Source organism: Aphelocoma coerulescens, chromosome 7 (assembly GCF_041296385.1).
Source record: "Aphelocoma coerulescens isolate FSJ_1873_10779 chromosome 7, UR_Acoe_1.0, whole genome shotgun sequence".
In the NCBI taxonomy this organism is placed as follows: Eukaryota; Metazoa; Chordata; class Aves; order Passeriformes; family Corvidae; genus Aphelocoma; species Aphelocoma coerulescens.
In genome coordinates this window covers 12,484,960-12,506,026 of record NC_091021.1, presented here as the reverse complement: position 1 = coordinate 12,506,026, position 21,067 = coordinate 12,484,960, and the positions used below count along the sequence as shown (strand labels likewise).

The 21,067-nt window shown below is 39.7% G+C and overlaps 2 long non-coding RNA genes across 3 annotated transcripts in view; one reads left to right on the top strand and one right to left on the bottom strand.

Moving 5' to 3' along the window:
* Positions 1-9,353, bottom strand: part of LOC138113631 (uncharacterized) — an 18,066-nt gene extending 8,713 nt beyond the window's left edge. For both annotated transcript variants that reach the window (XR_011152294.1, XR_011152295.1), the window contains exons 1-2: positions 9,213-9,353; positions 7,818-7,975 (exon numbers count right to left, since the gene is read on the bottom strand). This is a non-coding gene — a long non-coding RNA (uncharacterized lncRNA). The remainder of the gene's footprint in view (positions 1-7,817; positions 7,976-9,212) is intronic.
* LOC138113632 (uncharacterized) lies at positions 7,919-21,067 on the top strand. The gene is made up of 3 exons (XR_011152296.1): positions 7,919-7,997; positions 19,106-19,223; positions 20,998-21,067. It is a non-coding gene; the product is annotated as an uncharacterized lncRNA (long non-coding RNA).

Here is a 21,067-nt window from a genome sequence, read left to right as displayed (position 1 = left end):
TGGGAGTGATAGGATTTCCCTCCTTTTTGGTGCTTTTGGGTAATGTTTTAGAATTGAAGATTTGAGGTTCAGATGTACTTCCAAATCTTTGAGCCAGTATTGAGCCTTTAAATGGTATGATAATTAAAAAGCGTCCTGAAGCCTTATATGAGACAGCAGTAGCAAAGAGATTGGATTTCTTATTGAAAATCCAAGTTTGCTGGTGTTCTATGAGCCATACTGAAGTTGCTGGATCAACACTGGTGATTTCAATTATCAGACATCAACTATTGGGTAAATTAATAAAAAGGCAAAGGGATCTATAAACAGAAATCTATGTCCCTTCCTGACAGAGCCCCAGTTTTCTCACTAAGTTTAGCTGAAAGTACGAAAGAGTAAAATGTAGAGGTAAGCAATTCTTTAGCAGTAGAAGATTGTCTTCTCAATATGTGTATTTCAAGAGCAGTACTTGGGAAACCCATGCTAAAAGAATGAACTTCGGTCCTGGAGAGGAAGGAGCAGGATTTCCCTTGAAAAAAGTAAGCTATTCTGCTTGGGGGTATTTAGCGTTTTTCCCCGCAGAGCTGGCCTGTGGTACAGGATGTTAAGGCACCAGCAGAGAGAGCCATTGTTTCAAGGATGTGTGGAAAGCTGCACAGATGGTACAACTTTCTGGCAGGGCACAACGCTGAAGTGTTACTGTAAAAGCTTATGTAGATTTTTAAGGAGATAAAAGAATTCTTGTAGAGATGGATCTTCACTTTCTAAAGACCCACTCCCCCTCCCCACAACATCTGGACAAATTTGAACAAGGTTCACCTAACTTAAAGGCCTAGATCCAGGCCTCTGCTGTTTTTATATTTCCTGCAATGTATAGGCTTCAATAACTTACCTATGGTATGTGCAGAGCTTGTCTCAAATGAGCTTATACTGTGGGGGCAATCTCATATACTGTGGGATGTTGGTCAGGAAAGGGCAGAGAAAGAAAGACATTAATTCCAAATATGTAGTTATGAGTCTTGGAACTCATAACTGTTGAATGTGGTAGGGTTCAAGTTCAATATAACAACATGAACTGTTCTTCGTTACATTGTCAGTTGCTGTTGAGACTTGCAACAATGATAGATAGCACTGTTGCAAGTGTCACATCCTTAGGTGCAGCAGTTGATAGCATCCTGCTCTGAGCTTGAGGACTGTGCCCAGTCCTTTTTGGCATAAGACTATTGCAAGTCCAAGAAGGAAGACAGCATTCCCAGCTGTTCTGCTACCCATGACTATTTGCAAAGCTGAAATGGGTCTATTTAGTTTTGTTGGGGTATGTGTAGTTGCTCGACAGCTTCTTGGTCCATAAGCAAAACCCTGTAAGAACCATGCAAAACCCTGTAAGTATGCAGAGCTTGAACAAATCTCAACAGAAAGCTTGACTGAAGCTGAAACTTCTCACCTTGCTGCATGCTGGAAGCTTTCTGAATTCTTGATGTTATGTGTTCTTAATTGGCAGAGGATCTCTTACTTCGCCAAACCTTTCTACTCTGGGGGTAATGAAATCTGAAACCAGGCAAGTTTAGCATGGTTCTGAATTTCATCACAAATCACATCTCACACTTCTCATTTCTTGCCTGAGGGAGAAAAACTCCAGTATCTTTGTCTCCAGAAAGGAGGCAACGCCTCCATAGTTCCTCCATGCTGGCTGATTTTATTGACTCAGTGATAATTGAGGAAGGAGTCAGGTATCAGCTTCAGCTTGTGTGTGATACTGGCACGTACACAACCTGTACAACCTAAGGCCAGCCGTGATGAGACAGCAAGAAAGAAGCAGTGATGGCAGCATGAAAAACAGCATTTTGCTGACATATCTTACAGTTGTCACTAGAGGTTAAAGTGCAGATGGAAGAGCAAGGAGACTACATATTGTTAAACAAGAGTTCCTTCTTTACATATAGAGTACTGACTTCAGGAGAACAACTTCAGGTATCCAGAATCAACAACATATACTAAGAAAAGCCAAACCTGTATTATGCAGGCTGTGTAATAAAAATACCAAAATGGAGAGAAGACTTTAAAGATGAGAATTTTTTTCCAGTGACAACCACTGTCATACATGAAATCCCTATTTGTGCTTGGTCTTTGCATATTAAGTGCTTTAATTAATTTGAGCTTAATATTTTTAAATTGAATGTTAAAATCAATTCATCAGTCCAGGTACACTAATCAAGTTTTTATGGTCTTCCTGTGTTTACTGTATACCTTTACAAGTGTTTTAAGATGTGTTGGATGTATTTTTATGTTTTACTTGTATCTTGGTTTCAAGGCAGATTTTAAAAACCCCGGTTGCAACAAACAGCCCAGCCCCATAAGCACATGACCCTTATCTCAACTAATATCACCCCTCTGACCAGGAAGAGCCATTGGTGGACAGAGATGGTCTGTCAAGGGGAAAACACCAACCGCCTTGAACCAGGGGGGTGGGCTGTGGGCGGACTGTGGGCGGACTGTGGGCGGAGCAAAAGCTATAAAAGTGTAAGAGAAGACACGCCCACTCTCTTTTTCCCTTCCTCTCCAGCTTGCTAAGGCAGTGCTGGAGAAGCCTACCCCTTTCTAGGGGCTTTTAGAAATAAATTTCTTTTTGACCAGCCTAAACTGCAAGTTTATTTTTTTCTCTACCTGAGGTTCAGAGCTGTCTTAAGCCTAAAGCTCCTGAATCCCTGCGCTCCTGGGGCATATCTCTCGAGCCATCAGGATCCAAAATTTTTATATTTTGTTAGGTTTTTTTTTTTTTCAATTTTTCAATTTTTCTGTTTTAATAAATTGTTTTAATTTCTACAAAGAGTTGTCTCATTCCTCACAACCACAACTCAGAAAGGAAACTTCCTGAGACAGTGTTCTTTTTTTTTTTTGATCCTTCAGAAGCTCTTAAGCCTTGCATGAATTCTCACTAATATTTTTACATTTCTCACTAATATTTTACATTTTATTTCTTATTATTTCATATTGCAGTAAACGTATAAATGACTTTTTCACAGACCTGACCAGCTTCAGAAAGTATCAGAAATAATAAAAGCATGTGTGCTTGCTGCTCTGGATGTTTAGTTCTTGTTAGTCTTAGGGGCTATGTTACTTCTGCTGCCTTGCTGCCCCCACGTTCCCCACTAGAAAAAATGCGGTTCAAGCCTTTTTTGAGTGGTTACTGTCAGTTCTACCAGCCATGCTGCCGCTTCTGTGGTCTCATGCTGTCACCACTGTGCCTTGACATGGTGCGGAGTAGATTGTGATAATGCTGGGTATGATCCCAGTACTAGCCCTAAATCTGCTTTAAGGTAGTGGGGGGTATGTACTATAGATTTAACTAACATCTTCCTTTTTCTTCTTCCTGGAAGCTGCACTACCTTCAAGAGTATTAGTAGTGAGAAAATTACCAGTGTTCATCTGGCAAATGTGTAGTTGGGAGGGAAAAATCTGTAATTGTCTTGCACTGTATCTGCCACAGTGACTAACGGGAAACACTCATGGAATTAAAACAACTTGAGAGAAATCTCCCGTTATCTCAGATCAGTGGGTTTCTAAAGCAGCCCACAAAAACAGTATGGCCTGTAATAAAAACTGTTTGTTTACATTACTGGGATCCTGCAATATTTTTGGTGTGTTGGGATGCACCTAATCTTTCTCACCTCTTTTTCAGTGTTTTAAATGCTTTTCACCTTTGTATGACCTTAATGATTTGAGATTTCAAATCTTCAGCAACTTCAGGTTCTTACCACAGTATCTGCACTGCAGGAAATAGTACTTTGCCGTGAAAGATCTCGGAACTTCCTGGAAGGTTGTAAGGAGAAAAAAAGGAAAAGAAACTAACATAGAAATGAGTTCTGTGGAAACAGCCCTGGAGAGAGTTTTCAGAGCTGGATGTACAGTCGTTACAGGCTTACTAACAAGAAATTCCGTATGTGTGGAGTGCAGAAAAGAGAAATCAACTATGAGATGAAACCCATGCTGTGTGAAAAGGTGTGCTTTAGGAACTTCCCTGGTGTGAGCAATGGGTAGCCAGGAGAGTTAAGAGCTTTAGCTAACAAATGCTGGAGAATAACAGATAAGAGAATGAAACTCTCTCACTAATGCACTGGACTGTTTTCTTTGGTGTTCAAAACAGCAGGAGAGAACTCGCTCAGTGTTAGCAGTTCTGGCCTGATACACGCATGAAAGTTTTGTACATGTAAAGTACAAAAGGGAACACGTGACTCTCTTCCATCAGTTTCCTTTGATGAACTTCTCTCTAATCTGTTCCTCCCCTCTTCTCTTGGACTACCATATGCCTGAAGCTAGGCCTAAGTTACTGAATGCTGCATTGGTACCAGCATGGCTTTCTGTGCCTGATCTGAGGTGATGGTAGGGAGAGACGGAGCCTGCAGTGACCAAGCATCAGCAACTGGACAGCAAGGATGTTATGTTTCACCCCACATCTTCACTTAACTGAGCTGTATGACAAGGCTGAACTTTGGTGTCACATGAAGATCATTGTTGCATCATTTTAAGCATTTGAGCAGTGTTTCCTTGTCATATGGGCGATGCTGAGCTTCCAGTAAGCCAGTTCCTTGGAAGTTACAGCAGTAAAAGCTCCTTAAGAGAAAATGGATCTGGCAACAAAACAGGTGACTGATCCTCTGCAGAAGGTAACAACAAAAGGCGTGTGAACTCAGTTAAGATTCTAGTCAGAACAGCAAAATTAAGTGGGGCGTAGGAGAGTAGTTAAGGAGTTAACAAAGCTCTTCTGGTTCTTAGCAAGAAGTGGCTTTCTGATTTCATTGTTAACATTGCATGACAAACCCTTCTTGCCCAGTTATAGGTGGTATCTGTTCTTTAATCCTATTTAAGCAATGGAGAATTTAATTTCTGTTTGACACTTAAACCCAACAACTAAGTTATTTTAAGACTCTAGTCTTAAAATGAAAATGGGCATGGGATGATAATATGGTGACTATCTTTATAGACTCTTTAATGGGAACAAGAGGACAAAATTTGTTTTCTGACTGTTCTTCTGTTCAGAAAAGTCAAGGTACATCTAGCTCTTTAAAATAAGATTAATTTCAGCTTTTGAGCTGCATTTGTAAAAGAAAATAACGTGTTTTTTCTCAGAAATTGCTGAACAGATAAAGTCAAGGGAAAAAAGGGAGGGGTAAACTTTCTTTGATTCAAGTCTTGAGGAATTAAATTGAGCATTAAAATAGATTTGTACCATCAGTCTCCTTAGACGTGAACACTGCTAGGCTTAATGAGAAAGTACTGAAGCAGAATGACAGTTTCTTATTAACTCAACAAGACTGGTCTAGCTATTTCCACACTGCTTTCGCTTGCTCATTAATGACCTTCTGCACTATAAAAAGAACAGCCCAAACACTCTAAGCCCCTGGGAAGACCTTTTTATATGGTCTATCAGATGTTAAACGGCCTGCTAGCAGTGAAGAAACAGCCCCGTGAAATGCTGATCAGCGTTTTTGTCTTGTTCTGGTGCCTAGACAAAAAACTATAATTGATTAAATTGTCTACTGCAAGATAACAAATGCAGGTGACATGCTAAGCCTGAGTCACTGATGTCTGCACTTCATTCCGACCAAATCCAAGTTGACTTCAAAGTAATGGAGTCACAGCTGTAAGTAGCTGAGAAAAGATAAAGCTGTCAAACTTACCATGAGCACCACTATAAATGAGTGAACCGCCTAAAAGGAAAATGTTTGTCATTGACCCATCATTCTAAAAAAGCAGGAAGTTAAAATACCATGGATGTGATTGTTTCCTTTGTGTGCTGGCTGGGTACCTCAAGGAGTTCTTGTGTCAGAATCTGAGCAGCTTCTTGTAGCTAGAGCTAACAAGCAAATGCTGGACAGGTCTGCTTTGGTATCCTAAGCTTCACCTCTGCAGTCACTTCCCTGCAGCTGCACAGAACTGCAGATAATTCCTTGTAGTGCCTGGCTAGGGGTAGCCAGGTTTCCTAAAACAGGACTGCTCACTGTGATTGGGAAATTGATAAATCAGATTGTGAACTCTTGGCAGTGAGTTAACTTCTTGTCTAGTGGTGTTTCACTGAGTTCAGTGGGCTCTACTCAAGCTTGTCTGTCAGTATGGGAGATTGCTGTGGTTGGGGGGAGCAGCTCACACAACTGAGCCTCAGGTTACTTTGAACTCAGTGCAGTGGAGCCTTCAAACACACACCATTTTCTGCTCTGAGTGTTCACTGCACTCTTACAGCTTGGGAAAGTAGAACCGAAAGCTGTGTTAATGATTTTCAAACACAGTCCTTGACTTTGTCCGAAACAAATCTGAGTCTGGAACAGTTTTTAAAAGTAGATTAGCTTTGAAAAATTTTTGTTTGTTTTGCTTTGATTTTGCTCTGAGTTTATCTGAGTTGGAAATTGGTGGATATGCAGGGAGTTACTTCAGTAGGCATCAGCGCAAGTCTGTTGAATCAAGCAGCATCAAGGTACCTATATAAAATCAAAATAAATACCTGCACAATTCCCTTTGGACAGAGATTAGTGATTTGACTTGATATGAAATCCCTATCCTCTAACCTGGAAAGCTTGCAGCTGTGAAAGGAATAGTATTTAATAATAGACCAAGACCTGATTTCAATGGAAGCATTGTCTGAGTAGGGACATCAGAGCTTGGTTCCAGAGCACTAGTAAAAAAATAAAATAAAATAGCCTTTTTATTTATTGGGCACTCAGACTTGAAGGCTCCCAGGTGCCTATTAGTCTAAGGGCTTGTCTGTACAGGAAAGTTAGTGTGCAATATGTTGGAATATGAATTTACAGTGCACCAACTCCTCTGTGTTCCCCCTGTGTTTGGATATTTTTAGCACACAGTAATGGTGCCTTTCTCCATGGCAGTTCATTCAGCTTTGAAAATAAAATAAATCACATTCTGCTTAATGCCTGTGTGGTGAGTGAATGCCTAATAGCCAGTGCCCTCTAAACTTGTACCTGAACTTCTCAATTACTCAACTAGTACTAAGGATGATGTTTAGTAGGGTCCTGGCTTTGTCCAGGAAGATAAGCGTGATTCTGCTTACTTTTTCAGAAGGGAGAAAAATAGTGTGTTTTCAAAAGTCCTTGTATTTCAGTTCTCAATAAGGCTTTGAGTATGTAGCAGTTTAGGTCAGAGGGTTCCAGTACAACTCTTTGAGAGTTATTTTCATTAATATTTTGCAGCTGACACTAAAATACTGCATCCTTTAGCCCAGCTGAAAGGTTTGTATGGCTTTTTAGTGAATTGCATTGAGGTTTACTTGAGGTTTGCTTTACTTTTTTTTTTTTTTTTGCTTGGTTAGTTTTAAGCTAAAATCCATTCAAATAAATGTTTTTTCTGGCATATACTGAAGAGGCAATATCAGAGTAAGAACATGGAAGAGGAATAAAGGAGGGAGGATGGACATATAGGTACGAATCTGTGGGGTTTTGCTTGTTTTTTTTGTGGTAGTGCTGAAGTTTGCCATGTTTTGAAACAGTCAACAAAAGGTGTAAGGCACCTGGAGAACCCTCAGTTTGCTTATAGTTCTTGTAATGAAAATTTGGCAAAGAAACCTGACTGTTGGTGAAGCTTTGAAAGATGGGATGTTGTTTGTTATTTCTCTTAACCTGGTAAGAAAAGTTCAGCAATGACTCTCAAGATAATATCTGTTTTGGGGGAAAAGGGGGCAAAATTCTTGCTAATTCAGTCTAATCCATACTTGATCTATTCACCTTACAAAGTAAATTCCTTCACCCTTATTACTTTGAAAATGTACCAGCTTGCATATAAACATTAGGAACTGATGGTGAATCTTTCACCTTTCACTGAATTGATGCTACCTTGTTGTTCTGCCTCAGGTATCTGTGGTATGTCAGAGGAATGCAGCAGAGAACCAAAGTCCGACTAAATCTCTTTATCCTGCATTAATCTGAAACTCCCAGAGAGAGACAGTCCTGACTCTGAGGTTCTCTGAATTCAGCATCAGTGCTCCTGTTTCCTGGAAGAAAAATAAGAGAGAAGTAAGTCATAGGTCCATGCACCTAACAAATGGTGCCACATGAATTAGGGTGAATTTCATGCAACTTAATTTTAACTGGCTCATTTCCTGAGAAGGATCTACTTTGTCAGGTTGTGCTCTTCTGTATGGTAAAAAGAAACACAAACACATTAATACTAAAGTGAATTATTGTCTTTTTCCCAACTCTATTGTTAAAGAAGTAAAAATTATTCCATCCAGTTGGAAAACTAAAGCAGGCTGAAAGAAGCATTGCTGCTGTGTTTGTCCTATGTGTGTGCAGATAAGATATAGCAATATGATGGGAAGGCTGGGATCCTCACTGGGGAACTGTACCTGGAATCCACACATGCTGCTCACTGCAGAGCCCTATTCTGTTGGAGTTCCTTTTACTCCCAACACCATGAGACTGAAGGAGAAGAAACGTGGCTTGGATGTCAACAACAGTAAGTTGTCTTCACAGGATGACTGTGGTGAACCAGTCAGCACTAGTTATTGCTGGGGACTGGTTTGTGTGATGTTTGCAAACACACAAGTTTGCAGCCAGAGCTGATCAGAAAAAAAAAAAAAAAAAAAAGTCCTTTATTTCAGTCATGCTGGGAGAAGGCTCTCATCCAAGTCAAATTTTGCCTTGACCAGCTCATGTAGTGCACACAGCTTTTCCCTGCCTGATGTTTTTAAAGCCATGCTATGCATTGATGTGATCACAAAATATTTGCGCTCACAATCTCCTGTGTTGTAACTGTGGTGAGGATAGACCTAAAGGAAGTATCTGCTCTTCATGCAAGGACAGTGGTAGCTACAGGGAGGAGAATCAGTGTAGTTAACCCTTTCTTTTATCCAAAGGAATTGACCCCCTACTGAACTTTTGTCCGTGTGAAGGAAAAAATACTTGACCTTAAATGACTTGCACAAAGACCAAGAGGGAGACTGTCAGGCAGGGTCTTGCAAGCAGCCTGGCTCCTGATCCTCTGCTGAAGTTGCTAGACCCAATGTCTCTCTCCATTCATGCTGCATGAATTCTCAGTCTGTGCTACCTTTCCTCCCTTGAATAATAATTGTTAATGAAAAGGAAAATGAGAAAACAAGGTAATGACAGATAGCACAGAGAAAACATTGGAAAGTGAAGAAAGAAATGTCTGGGAGTAATAGCAATGTTGTTCCCATGTTAATGACTCAAGAGCTTTCTGACTACCACAGAAGCAAAAATGGTACTTACTGCAGTCTGCAGAGATTTGGGCAATGCAGGGAGAATTTCCAAATTGGTCAGTAATGGCCCCCATGTTTGTTCCCAAAAGATACCTCCCCTCCTGCATGGGTGTGAGCTGGTCTCTGAGATGCAGAATGCCCCTTTGCAGGCTTAAACCTGTAGTTAATTAATCTGAAATCCTTCCTATCTGGACTTACTGGTTAAGAGAGCTTAATAAATTACTGAGACACTAATCTCAAAGAAAATAGGCAGAACTCCCAATTATATCATCAGGTCTATCTGTGCCAGGATTGCATGAATGTGCCCTTAGTATCTGCTTTAGCTCCATGTCTGCTGTTCTTTTCACCCAAGCACAAATACCAGTGATTCTAGTAGCTCTTAAATCACTTTTTCCTTCAGACTGTGTGTTTTGTTGTAACTACATTCACCTCCCCTGCTCCCTCCCCTGTTTTGAGGTCAGTTGCCTGTGACAAATACTATGTTCTATTTGGTATGTGCAGCTAACCACTTCTGATTTTAGAGAACATGGTTTTAATTAGTTTTCTTCCTCTCTGGTTGCTGAACAGAGTTGGCCTCAGGTGGAATGTTTTAATTGTGCTATTGCTGTCTGTTACACAAGCAGAGTTCTGTTTCATAGAGTAAATTTGAAACAAAAATGAGACTTTTTGTAGCAGAATTCACAGGACTGGTCAAACTTTAAAAAGTCATGTGAGCAGCTATTTCACATGTGTACAGTAATGTGCACAGAAGTTCAGGGAGATACTTCCTTCTCTGTTTATCTGGTTTCACTAGTTTTTAAAAATATTTGCCAAATTATCTGCTGACACACTTACATGATGCTGTGCAGTTGTGGTGCTGGAGTTGCCTATTTCTGCTACCTCTTTAGGAACTGATTTCCTGAGATATTTATGGGGAGCTCCAGGCTTTCCCTTCTCCCTTCTCTCACTGGCACCAGTTCTTAGGTTTGACTGACCTCTAAGTCTACTTTGTTGAAACATTTTTATTATTATTACTATTATTTATTATTATTACTACTCTTATTATTTTGTACCTTTTCTTTTGTTTGTTTGCTTTGCTGGGCTAGTTTGCAGCTGCCATGAAGCAGCAGTTACTGGAAGACCTGGCTGGTGATTTTCTTTGCTGTATAATACTTGGGAAAACAGCAGCCTCTCAGCCAGTACAGGTGAAAGCAATTCTCTACAACTTCGTGGGCATTTGCCAGAGTATATCACATTGCTGGAAGGTTGTGGGGTTTTTTTGTTTGTTTGTTTTTACCTAAGACCTTGCTCTAAGCTATTTAAATACACTCTGGAAAAAGCTATCTGTAGTTTGAATACCCCAGCCCCTTATCTATACAGCCTCCAGAATCTCCTATCTCCAAGGTCGTGGTTTCCAAGATTTGGTAGGTTTCCTGTGAAGATAAATCACATCAGAGGCATGACCTTTATCCTTGGTGCTATTTAAATAGCTTAAATATCTACTGACTTCATGCCTTGTGATTTCAGTTGCTAAAGAGTGAACACTAAAGAAAGGAAGAGTTGACCTACAGTGTATCAAATGAATGATATCTTCATTTACAGAGCTCTAAAAGTACAGATATAATTTTTCAAAAAAATTCTCCCCCCAGCACTACTGTGTTGTAGCTGATCACTTTTGAGAGGGAATCTGTGCTTCCACATGGAACCTAGCAAAAAAAGATACAAATTTCTGTTGTAAATGCTAAAGTTGTTGAGGGAAAGAGGAAAATAAAAGCAAAACAACTGGGAACCTTCTTTGTCTGTAAATAAATATTCCCTAGTTGTTCTTAAGAAAAATCTTTAAGTCATTTGCCTAGGTAGTTCTGCATCTTTGTGGGGATTTTCTGTTGGAAGAGAGGGTGAAGATTAAGAAATGTATCTGCATTTGCCCCATAAAGGGCAGGAGACCCAATATATTACAGAAATCTACAGTAAAGTGTCTCCATGTGTTTCCTTCACTGCAGCTGAAGGACTCCATGTCTTCTATATTTGCAATACAGTCCCACTTTCATAAAACTCTGCTCTGGAATAATCTGTTAATAACCTCCCCCCCCCCTTTTTTTTATACTTGAAAGAGCTGTGGAAAAAGTATTTAATTGCAGTGTGATGCAATGCCTACTTGAGTTTGGAGACAGTGCAGAACTACGAGCAAAGACTGCTTAACTCACCCACCAGCACTAATGAGTTAACTCTGGCCTATTTACTGGGCTGTTCAAAGATCAGAAACACCAAGAACAGTGCTCTACTGAGGCCTGTGGGTCAATGTGAGGAATTCTAAAGATGTGTCCTTTTCTTTGGACTTTGTTCCCTATAGGAATATTAACCATGTGTTTAGACTACATAAACTGGATTTTGTGTTGTTCTTTACATTCTGGTAGTGGTAAATATTATTGTTCTGGTGACCGATACAACTCTGCAGCTGCATGATAGTGTTATGTGATTGTGGGAAGATACACTGTGGAGGAAGAGGTCTTGAGTCTTTCTCATTCATCTCACATAAATGGTGCCCACTCTTCTGGTCAGCTCTCTCCAAAAACTGTAGAGTTTTCTGTGAAGGTGACTGAAAGAATTTAAGAGCCATGATGTACTATGAATTGTATTTAATATCTGAATTATTAGAAATAGTTCTCATATCTGCAAGTAATAAAAGCTCCTGAATGTGGTCTCAGAGAGCCGTTCTTTTCTGGGGTTTGGACAGTGGTGTAATGTCACTGTGAACCATTAGCTGCAATTTTGTACGGCAAGTGCACCTGCATTTCACTAGTGAGGTGATCCCATCTACAATCTGCTTTTATAGCCCAAGGTTTGTTTTTGTTAATGTTTCTAAAGTGCTTTGAATTAAATGGCACAGAAATTTATATTATTCTAACATCTGTTCCTCCCTGAGAGCTTGTGTAACCTGGAGGAGCTGTGCAACTGTAAACCAACTCCATAGCCTGTGTCCCTGTGAAAGAATAAAGAACTAGAAGTACGTTGGTTGTGTTCTGTGGTTCCACACTGCTGTTTGCATCATGTCTTCACTGTTCCATCAGCAGGGAAGGTCTCAACAAATTCTGTCAGTCTCTGGAAACAGTAGGCTTTCGACAGTGTTGAAAAGTCTGGGGGATGACCGTGGTGGTAGAGTTGCAGATGAAAGAAAATATTCAGCTGGCACCCTGAGTCCCTCTTATACTGACAAGGACATGAAAAAGCTTCAGGCTTTCTGCCATGTTTTACCCTAAGCATAGCCTATCCTTTTGATATTTATCCATGGTACTGCTTCTTCATCGGCTTTACCTTATGAAACTTTTCCAAGATGTTTCTTCTCACCCCAGTTACTTCTATAAATTCCCTTACTAAAGCTGTTACCCTGAGATATGGTAAACTCTCTCAGCTTGAAAAGAAAATGTTTCTGTTTTGTAATTTTAAAAGTACTGTGTACGTTTGTGGTACTGTAAAATAATTAGAGTGAATAACATGGGAGTTTGTCTGGGATATAGAGTTTAAGTCTTGTATTCAGACTGTGTTGGGGTGGGAAGAAGATTGCAGAGAAGTACTATCTGCTAGCTGTTGCTTACATAGACCAATCCTCACTATTTATTGTGATGGTCTGAAAGAAGCCTTATTATAAATCATTACATGGAGGTATAGCTTGTTTGGATGTGTAGCTTGTTCAGATTGACTAGTAGCCTACGTGTAAAACAGGCCCAAGGCTGGAACTGCAAAATTGTTGCAGAGCAGGACTGAGCTGGATTGGCACTGAGGTGTGGGAAGCTCGTTTAATGCAAGTTGTAGCTGGTGGTATCAGTGCTTCCCTTTCATGAATGCAGAGTTTAACTTTGCTGCCAGCCTGGCAACTTCCCACTGGGATAATGTAATGCAGCTGCAAGATTGTTTTGGCTCTGTGCTAACTCCTTCCCATGATTTTTTTAATAGTCTGTCTCCTGCCTTTCCCCATTCAGTCATAAAACCTTTCCTAACATTTGTTCTGCTTTTAAGAGCTAGTAAGGGCATGGCAGTTGATAACGGAGCCAACACCCTTCCATAAAAATGCACTTTTCAGCAGTGAAATCTGCTACCTTTTGGGGAATTTCAAGAGTTGATTCTGGGGAAATGTGCTTTGGTTTGTTCTCTTTCTCTGCTAGCTATCCCTCATATCACAAGGTTGGCTAAGGTGCAGTTTTTGTATTTCTGTAACTATTTAAAAACTGGTCTGGGATTTTGAAATGGAATAACAATCTAGCTTGCCTGGGTCTTGATCCACTTAAAGGGATATGAAAGGGCCTGAGGTCCACTCTTAGGAAAAAAGGCTTTTTCAGGCTCTTGGTCCTTCTTCAATAATCAGGGCCAAGTTTTCCTCTGTAGATACTTGACACATACTCTCGAGTGTTGATTTAACCTGGTTGTCACAATTATTTTGTAACAAAAGCAATTATTGATGTTGTAAGTCATGTATCAGTTATGGTAGAACGAGATTTGTTGTTTTAATCATAATTAAAATAGGCTCAATTTCTACTTACTGCCCAGATTTCCAGTTCTTACCCATCAATGCAAAGAATTTGAGATTATAGTAAGCTTCTTACTTCTTTCATAGTGTCAAACCCAGCTTTTAAAATCAGGATAAGGCCCTCTTTCAAGGCAATGAGGAAACGATCAGAATCAGGGTAAGGCAAAGGTAGCTAACTACACTCTGCCTGTGGTTGCATTCTTGTTCAGAACCCGCAAAAAAAAGTGTCCCAACCCATGCTTTCTCATGTGATTATTTTCTTCTGGAATTTGACCTTTAAATGAAAATTTAAATAATTTGGATTTTTTGTGTGGAAACCACAAATATGGAGGAGTGTAAACTGTAGCAGTGACAAATGTTATTGTCTTCAGGAGCTGAAACAATAGACCAGGGGGGTGGAAATTCTCCTTAGTTAAAACTCTCTGCGTAGTTACTTCCTTACTTTTGAATGGCACGTGAGGGGCCCAGGTAAAGTTTTAAAGATCGCAAATTGACCTCAGTGGGAAAGGAGATTGCTTTTGTGTATCTGCCCTTCTTTCCTAGCAAGTAGGTGATGACTTCGTCTGCGTTAGTAAGAACCATTTCTCTCTACAGCCAGTGTGGTAAATTGTTCCACTTTCTCTTCCAATGTTCTTTCTCTGTCCTTGTCCTGACAAACCATTCTTGTAAAGGGAGATTTCTTTCTGCTACTTTTGTTGGTGCCATTGTGTTACAGATTTTTTGGAGTGCCTTTTCAAGACCTGCGATTAAGACCTGCAAAAGATCTGGGAGAATTTCTTTGTCTTGGTTTTTTCTAAGTCATCCGAGGGGCTCACAGGCAGGCCCTGATCTTTGCCTTGCGCCTTCCTCCTCCAGTCACTGCGGGGGTCAGAAGGAGACAGCGGTCAGACATGGAGACCCGGGGTAAGAGTTAAAATAAACCTTTGGGCGCAAGAAATTTAGACATATAATAAATGCTCAGGTTTTCAAAATATACTGAGGGGCCTGCTGCTAGAAGCAAGCTCAGTATCTCGGTGTCCTTAGGACAGACTGAATATTGGGAAATCCAGCTTTTGATTTGCGTTTTTTAAAAAAGGTTTGCCCCTGCTGTCTTGACAGCACAGAGTAGGAAAGCAGCAAGAGGTTATCAAAAAATGTGTATTGGAAATAACCGGTCAGCGTCTGGTGCAGTCACCAGCATGTAAGGGCAGACATCTGTAGGATGCTTTGGGTTCCAGAGATATTTTTATGAATGAAAGGTGCTTATGACTGGAATGCGTGCTGAAATAGGCAATGCTAATGGAGTCTCTACAATCTCCTTATCTTCACCAGTAAATCTGCCTCTGAAGATAAACGTTTAATAACATTCCAATTTGGTTGTACTTGCTAAAAGTGATTGAACTAATGACCCATAATCCAATAGATCCATTCGTAGTGAATAACACTAAGGGTTCAGTCCCTGATTTAGCAGGATGTTTGCTTAATTTACCACATTTCAGTGTTGCAGCACTTGCTCACTGATCAAACAATATGATTTACCTGGCACTGAATGTAGTCCACCTTTCAGTTCCAAAAGGGCAACAATTTCTTTGCATGTATAAAAGTAACCAAAATCTCACATGCTCTTGGGAACCAGTAAATGCGTGTCTGAGAGGCAGAAATTTGAGTAGTTGTTTTCTTATGATTTGGTCAGATGACAAATGTAACTTCTGGTGCAAATACGGATCTGAAATTTGCTTTGGTCAGTAATACCTCTGCACTCATCTTTTTCCTGCAAACATTAGAGAAAGGTGGAATTACAGCTAAGGTAAATTTGTGTCATGCTTCAAACAAATACCTGTAGAATTCTTTCTATTTGGCAAATGAGATGCTCCTAATCACTTCAGTGGGAATCTCCTTGGTTTAAGGAATGCAGCACCTTGACCTAAGTCCCCTGCTAACATTTAGGTAATGAGACCCACTGAACCATGTGGAACTACTTATGCACATGAGTAATTTTATGGGCACCTTTACGCAATATGCAGGTCCAGCACAGCACTTAAAACTGCGGTCATTGATTTTTGATTGCAAAGTAGCAGACTTACATATTAGGCTAGAGTGACAGGGACCCCAGTCATGTTTTCCTGCTACTGCACTGTGGATGGTCTCCTCTCCCTTCTAATCTAACTCTTGTAGAGAACTGTTGCTTCCATAAATCCTGAAAAATCTTCCAGTAGCTATTAACTCACAAGTTATTTGTTAGACTGAAATGACTAGTCTTCATGCCAGGAACTTCCTGTAAAAAAAAGAACAAAAAACAAAAAACCAAACCCATAAATAAATTAGCTCCCCACCCTTCTGCTGTCACTCAAGTATTTGCTTTGTTGCAAAGTTCTGCAGTTCAGAGTAATGATGATTGAAGTGGGTGAAATTGTGTGGGGAGAGAAATAACTATTTTTATGAGATAATATTCTTAAGACTTTTTTCTTTTCAAGCATTGCTCCTAAGTTTGCTGAGTTTTATTGCCAACTCTTTATATAAGAGCTGTGTTGAGGCAATGGATCCTGATACCTCAGCTTGTGTTCTCGGGTTTTGCAGCCTTGCCAGTAACACCTTACTGAAGACCTGGACTGAACTGCGACTGGTAGAAATAATCTTCCCACTGTTACTGAGTAGACTTTAATTTAGTATTTTGAGAGACCAAGTGAAGCTCCAGGGATGGACACAGCAAAACAGTGAGAGACAAATATTCTCTTCACAGGCCTACACTTACGATGATGATGCCTGATGCATCAGAAAGTTTGCAGCAAAATTGAGGCATTTCATATGCTTGGTTTCAAAGGCTTCACTGTATACACTTCTTTTAAAATTGCGAGTATGTAAAGCAAGCCCAAGTCAAGAAAGAGAAGTAGCCTAAACACACAATATTGATCTTCTGTCCCCTTTTTTATCCTCTGCAGTGAATTAGACAAGTTTCCATCTTCTAACCTTTGTGTAGGATCATGCACAACTTCCAGTGTAAGCATTCCTGTTTAAACCTCTATCTTAAGGTCTGTTTCCCTGCCCACTCTCCTTCATATCTGTCTCTGTTTAATCTAGCTAGCTATGATCCACAGACCTTATTAGGTAAAACCTGCTTCCTCAGTTTGGAGTCAGTGGTTGTTGTATCCCAAGTCTTCAGGACTGGCCCTTCTTGCAAGTTCACTGAAAATTTCATTTTCTCCTCAATGTGATAGGGTAGAGTTTAATCTGGATGATCTGCACAAACTACAAGGGGTTATACGGGGGGGGGGGGGGAGAGGAATGACCAGCATATTGTTGGAAAAAATAAGTCTGAGTTTGTGCAAGGAAAAACCTGTAGGGAAAAGCAGATTGGCTTATTAGACTGACCAATATAACTGGGAGGAAAGAGAATAGATAAGCTTTTGGACCTGCAAGCCCTTTTCCAGGTCTGCTGATTACCTACCCGCTTAATGAAATTTTTGTTTATGTTTTCTGATAAAGGCTTGATGTGTTACTTCATACCAAATTTTATAAGGAGATGTGGCTTGTACCTTATTACTCATTTCTTCTGTCAAAGAGATTTCATGTGATTATCTGTGAATATCCAGTTTAAAAAGGTAATTCAAAGCCTTCTACAGTGAAATTGAAAGCATCTTGAACAGGGCCTATATAGTTTTCTTTATACTGCTCATATAGTGACTTTTAATAGCATTATTGTTTAAAAAAACAAAATCACAAATGGAACAAGCAAGCAAGCTAGACTGGCTAGGCCAACAGCCGCAGAAACAGAAATTAATTGGTTTTCTCCTGCCTAGTTGGGGGACAGCATAAGCAGTGCCAGGTCCCAGGTACACAAACCTCCTAATATGCAAATAGCACCTGGAGACAGGATAGGGTCCATGTGGATCTCAGACTGCTTTGATGAAGCAGTGGCAGAGCCAGTTGTGTGGTGGTAGGCTCAAGGATGAAGACTGGGCAGGGTCCAGTTAAGCTCACTCTGGTGAAATAAAAATCATGGCTTGGAACTCTGTGGAGGGTCTGCCCCCTCTCTCCTGTGTGTGCAGGCAGTGCTAGGGGTGGGTTGCATTTTCTGTGTTTCTTTTGGGGCAGACTGAACAGAGAGATTTGGTTATCAGCTGAGGGAAAGCAGCTGTCTCCAGCTGTCTGAGTGTGCTTACACAGGTGGGCTCCATAGCTAAAACACTGGCTGCACTCAGAGCAGGGTCACAGTCACAAACTCCTACAGGAACGACTCAAAACTTTAGCTGGCCAATTTTAATGTGACAGTCCATGAAGGAGAGCTTGCCCTTCCCCTTTTTGTCTGAGTGTTCTTCACTTGTCAAATTCTTGCATAAACTCACTTGGTGCATCTTGTGTGATAATCTTCAAGTGCTGCTGTGAAAGTCAGGAATAACTTGAAAGCTCTGTGCATGCTTTTGTCTACTTACTAGTGAATAGTTTGCCAAAGCTGCCCAGACTTTTAAGGAGGCAGTCGTGTAGCTTTTTAGTTCTAAACTGAATGATGTATGTTGTTTCTTTATAATACAGAATTAAAATAACATCAATTATAATTTTGTGCCTTTTCAAGTATCTATACCTTTTCTGCAATCTGATAACATGAATAAGAAATGCAAAATGATCATATAAGAAGTCTCTTCTAATTATAAGCATATTTTTATTCATATAAAGCACTGTTCTAGTCACCTTGAAATTTCCCTCCAGAGAATGGCTGCTAAAAATTTCATGTGTTTTTGCTCTAAAATACTGGAGGGCCCTGTAGCTGATTATCCTGTAACAGTAAATACAAAGCCTTTGCCTTATATGTGGTACAATGAGGAAATTCTTGATATTCTGGTAGACCAGTAGCATTAACATTTTTGCAGTAAGAGGGCAACTTGGTATCTGTGACCTGTTGACTCTTACTTGTTTTTTAAAAAAGCCTTCAAAAATCCCTTGTGAATCTCTTGGTTAGAATGGAAAAAAAACCTCCACTGTTCTTTAGTAGAGATTGTTTCTGAATACTTAAAAGCTGTAAATAAAATTGGAAGAAAAGCTGTGTTCAGACCGTGACTAACCTGCAAGCCAGTTGTTTCAAGATGTTGACTCTAGCTTACTCTGTTATTCCATGACAAATCTGTTAGGATTTTTTCCTCTCAAATGAAGTTTTGATGCAGTTTGACATTAAATTCAGATTCCTTTTTCACATATATAGAATTACTAAACCATAAGCACATCACTGCAAAGATAAATTCATTATCTCAGGAATGGATATCCTTCTGTAGAGCTGACAGCTGTAGTATCTGAAGGCAAAAAGCACTATCTATGCAGTCTCCTTAACTTCTAAGGTCCATTCAAGATCCTTCAGTGCTGGGACCGTTGCAGGAAGGCTTTAATTTTTAAGGAGCTTTTCACTAATGGAGATGTTTTTGCTGTTTCAGGTGTCTTTGAATCCTGCAGGAACTGAGTGGCTTCTCGCTGCAGAATAGAATATGGAAAGTACTGAACAACTGTCTCTGGTGTGATATGGCTGAGATCCATGGACAAACATACAAGAAGGTAAACTGTGATAATAGCAATGTCTCACCTCAGGAGACTGGTAAAAATATGATGATATTTGAATCGTGAGAGAACCTGCATCAGATGGGCTTTCCTCTGAATCACAGAGTGAAAGAGAAGAGACCATATAAGAGTTTTTTGCAGGGAAAATCTGCTTTGATGGACAAAGAACTCTGAATGACAAATATGTGTCACAAATGTACGGTGTCATCCTGCAGCATTTTGGTGCTAGACTCTAATATGGCCATCAGTGTAGTCTGAAGGGAATAATGCAAATGGTTGTTAACAAATGTATAGTTAAGAGGACTAATTGGACAGAAACAGCTAAACAATTTCAGTCCCATAAAGAGATGAGTGGACTTCCGATGTTGCTTAAGATAAGTGCATTTCAAAGAGGATGAGGTGCAGAGGCTTCAAAAGTGTCCCAAGGACAATTTGAGAAAACTCCTCACCTTCCTGCACAAGTGGCAGTTTTACCATTGAGTTCACAAGGCCAGGATTTTGCCCTGGGAGTTGAGATCAGAGAAATCTGTGTTCTGGTGAACAATCTCAGAGCAGAGCTTGGGGTTTTTTCTATGGTCTTTAGTTGCAGTACCTATGGTAACTTGAAATGAAAGATATGTGTTCAATTATTTTCCTTCAGCTGGAAGGAAGACCATTTCCAGTCTTCACTTGCTCCCCCAAAATAATCATCATTACTTAGGTTTAAAGAATAAATCTTCTGACAAGAAAATAAGCATTTAAATGCTGCCTTGTGTACTTTAGCTATCCCCAAGCTTGCAATGTTTAACTTCTCCGGTTTTGGTGAAAATGTTTGTGGGGTTTTAATATTTGTGCTCAAAAGGATGGAATGAGCGAGATAGTTTGACCAGCATGTTAAGTTTGGAACCTGGGAACAAACATCTCTGGAAACAAAAAATATGATCAATGTTAATTGCAGAGTTCCAGGGTACATGCACTGTAGACTGTCCATTTTTCAATAATTACTGGGTTTTAAGATATTATTTAATTGACAAATAATATAATAAACATTAATTTTCTCTCTCAGAACAAAGAGAGAAATTTCTCCTTTCTAGAAAAATCTGATAATGAAGAAGATATGTGCACTATACACAACTTTTAAAGTATTCCAGTCACTTATTTGTATATTATCACATTTTACCTCATTAAATATTAATCTTGGAGTTCTTGATCTTAATTTATTATGGGAATGCTGATTTCCATATTTGTTATTTATTGATATGCCTAATGTAGTTTGGGGAAAGATCTGAAATGTAACTTAACATTTTCAAATAGAAGTTAACAAATAAAAAGCACTCCAAAATGATGTAAATTGTTTTCTTATTTAAATTTTGGGTCCTTGAAAGCTTGATATACCTGGAGGGTTTTTTTGGCTGTTATAGAACTTACAGGAATAATGCTTGTAACTCAAAATTAGTGAAACATTGGGGTTTGTGGCTTGTAATTTTTTCAACACCTAAAACCTGTTCTGTTGTCTCCAACAGTAAACACAGCAAAAAATTTAGAACACTTTCTCACAAAGCTGAAATGTGTTCATGTTGTGGAGTAGACACCTGATGTCTTTTGATGAATAAGGGACAATTTTTTTATTTTTTGTGTACCTCATGCTGTACCTGTAAAAAAGCCCTCCAATTTAGTCAAGTTATAAGCCTTGGAGAAATTTCTGCTTACATAGTACAGTGATGTTTGTAAATGTGAGTTGGAGAAAATCCATTAATTGCTTTCCTATCTCTTTTGTCTTTGTTTGGCCCAGGATTGCTTCTCCTGGAAGGGTGTTTTACCTAGCCCCACTGTTACTATCCATATGCACTTAAGACTTGAAA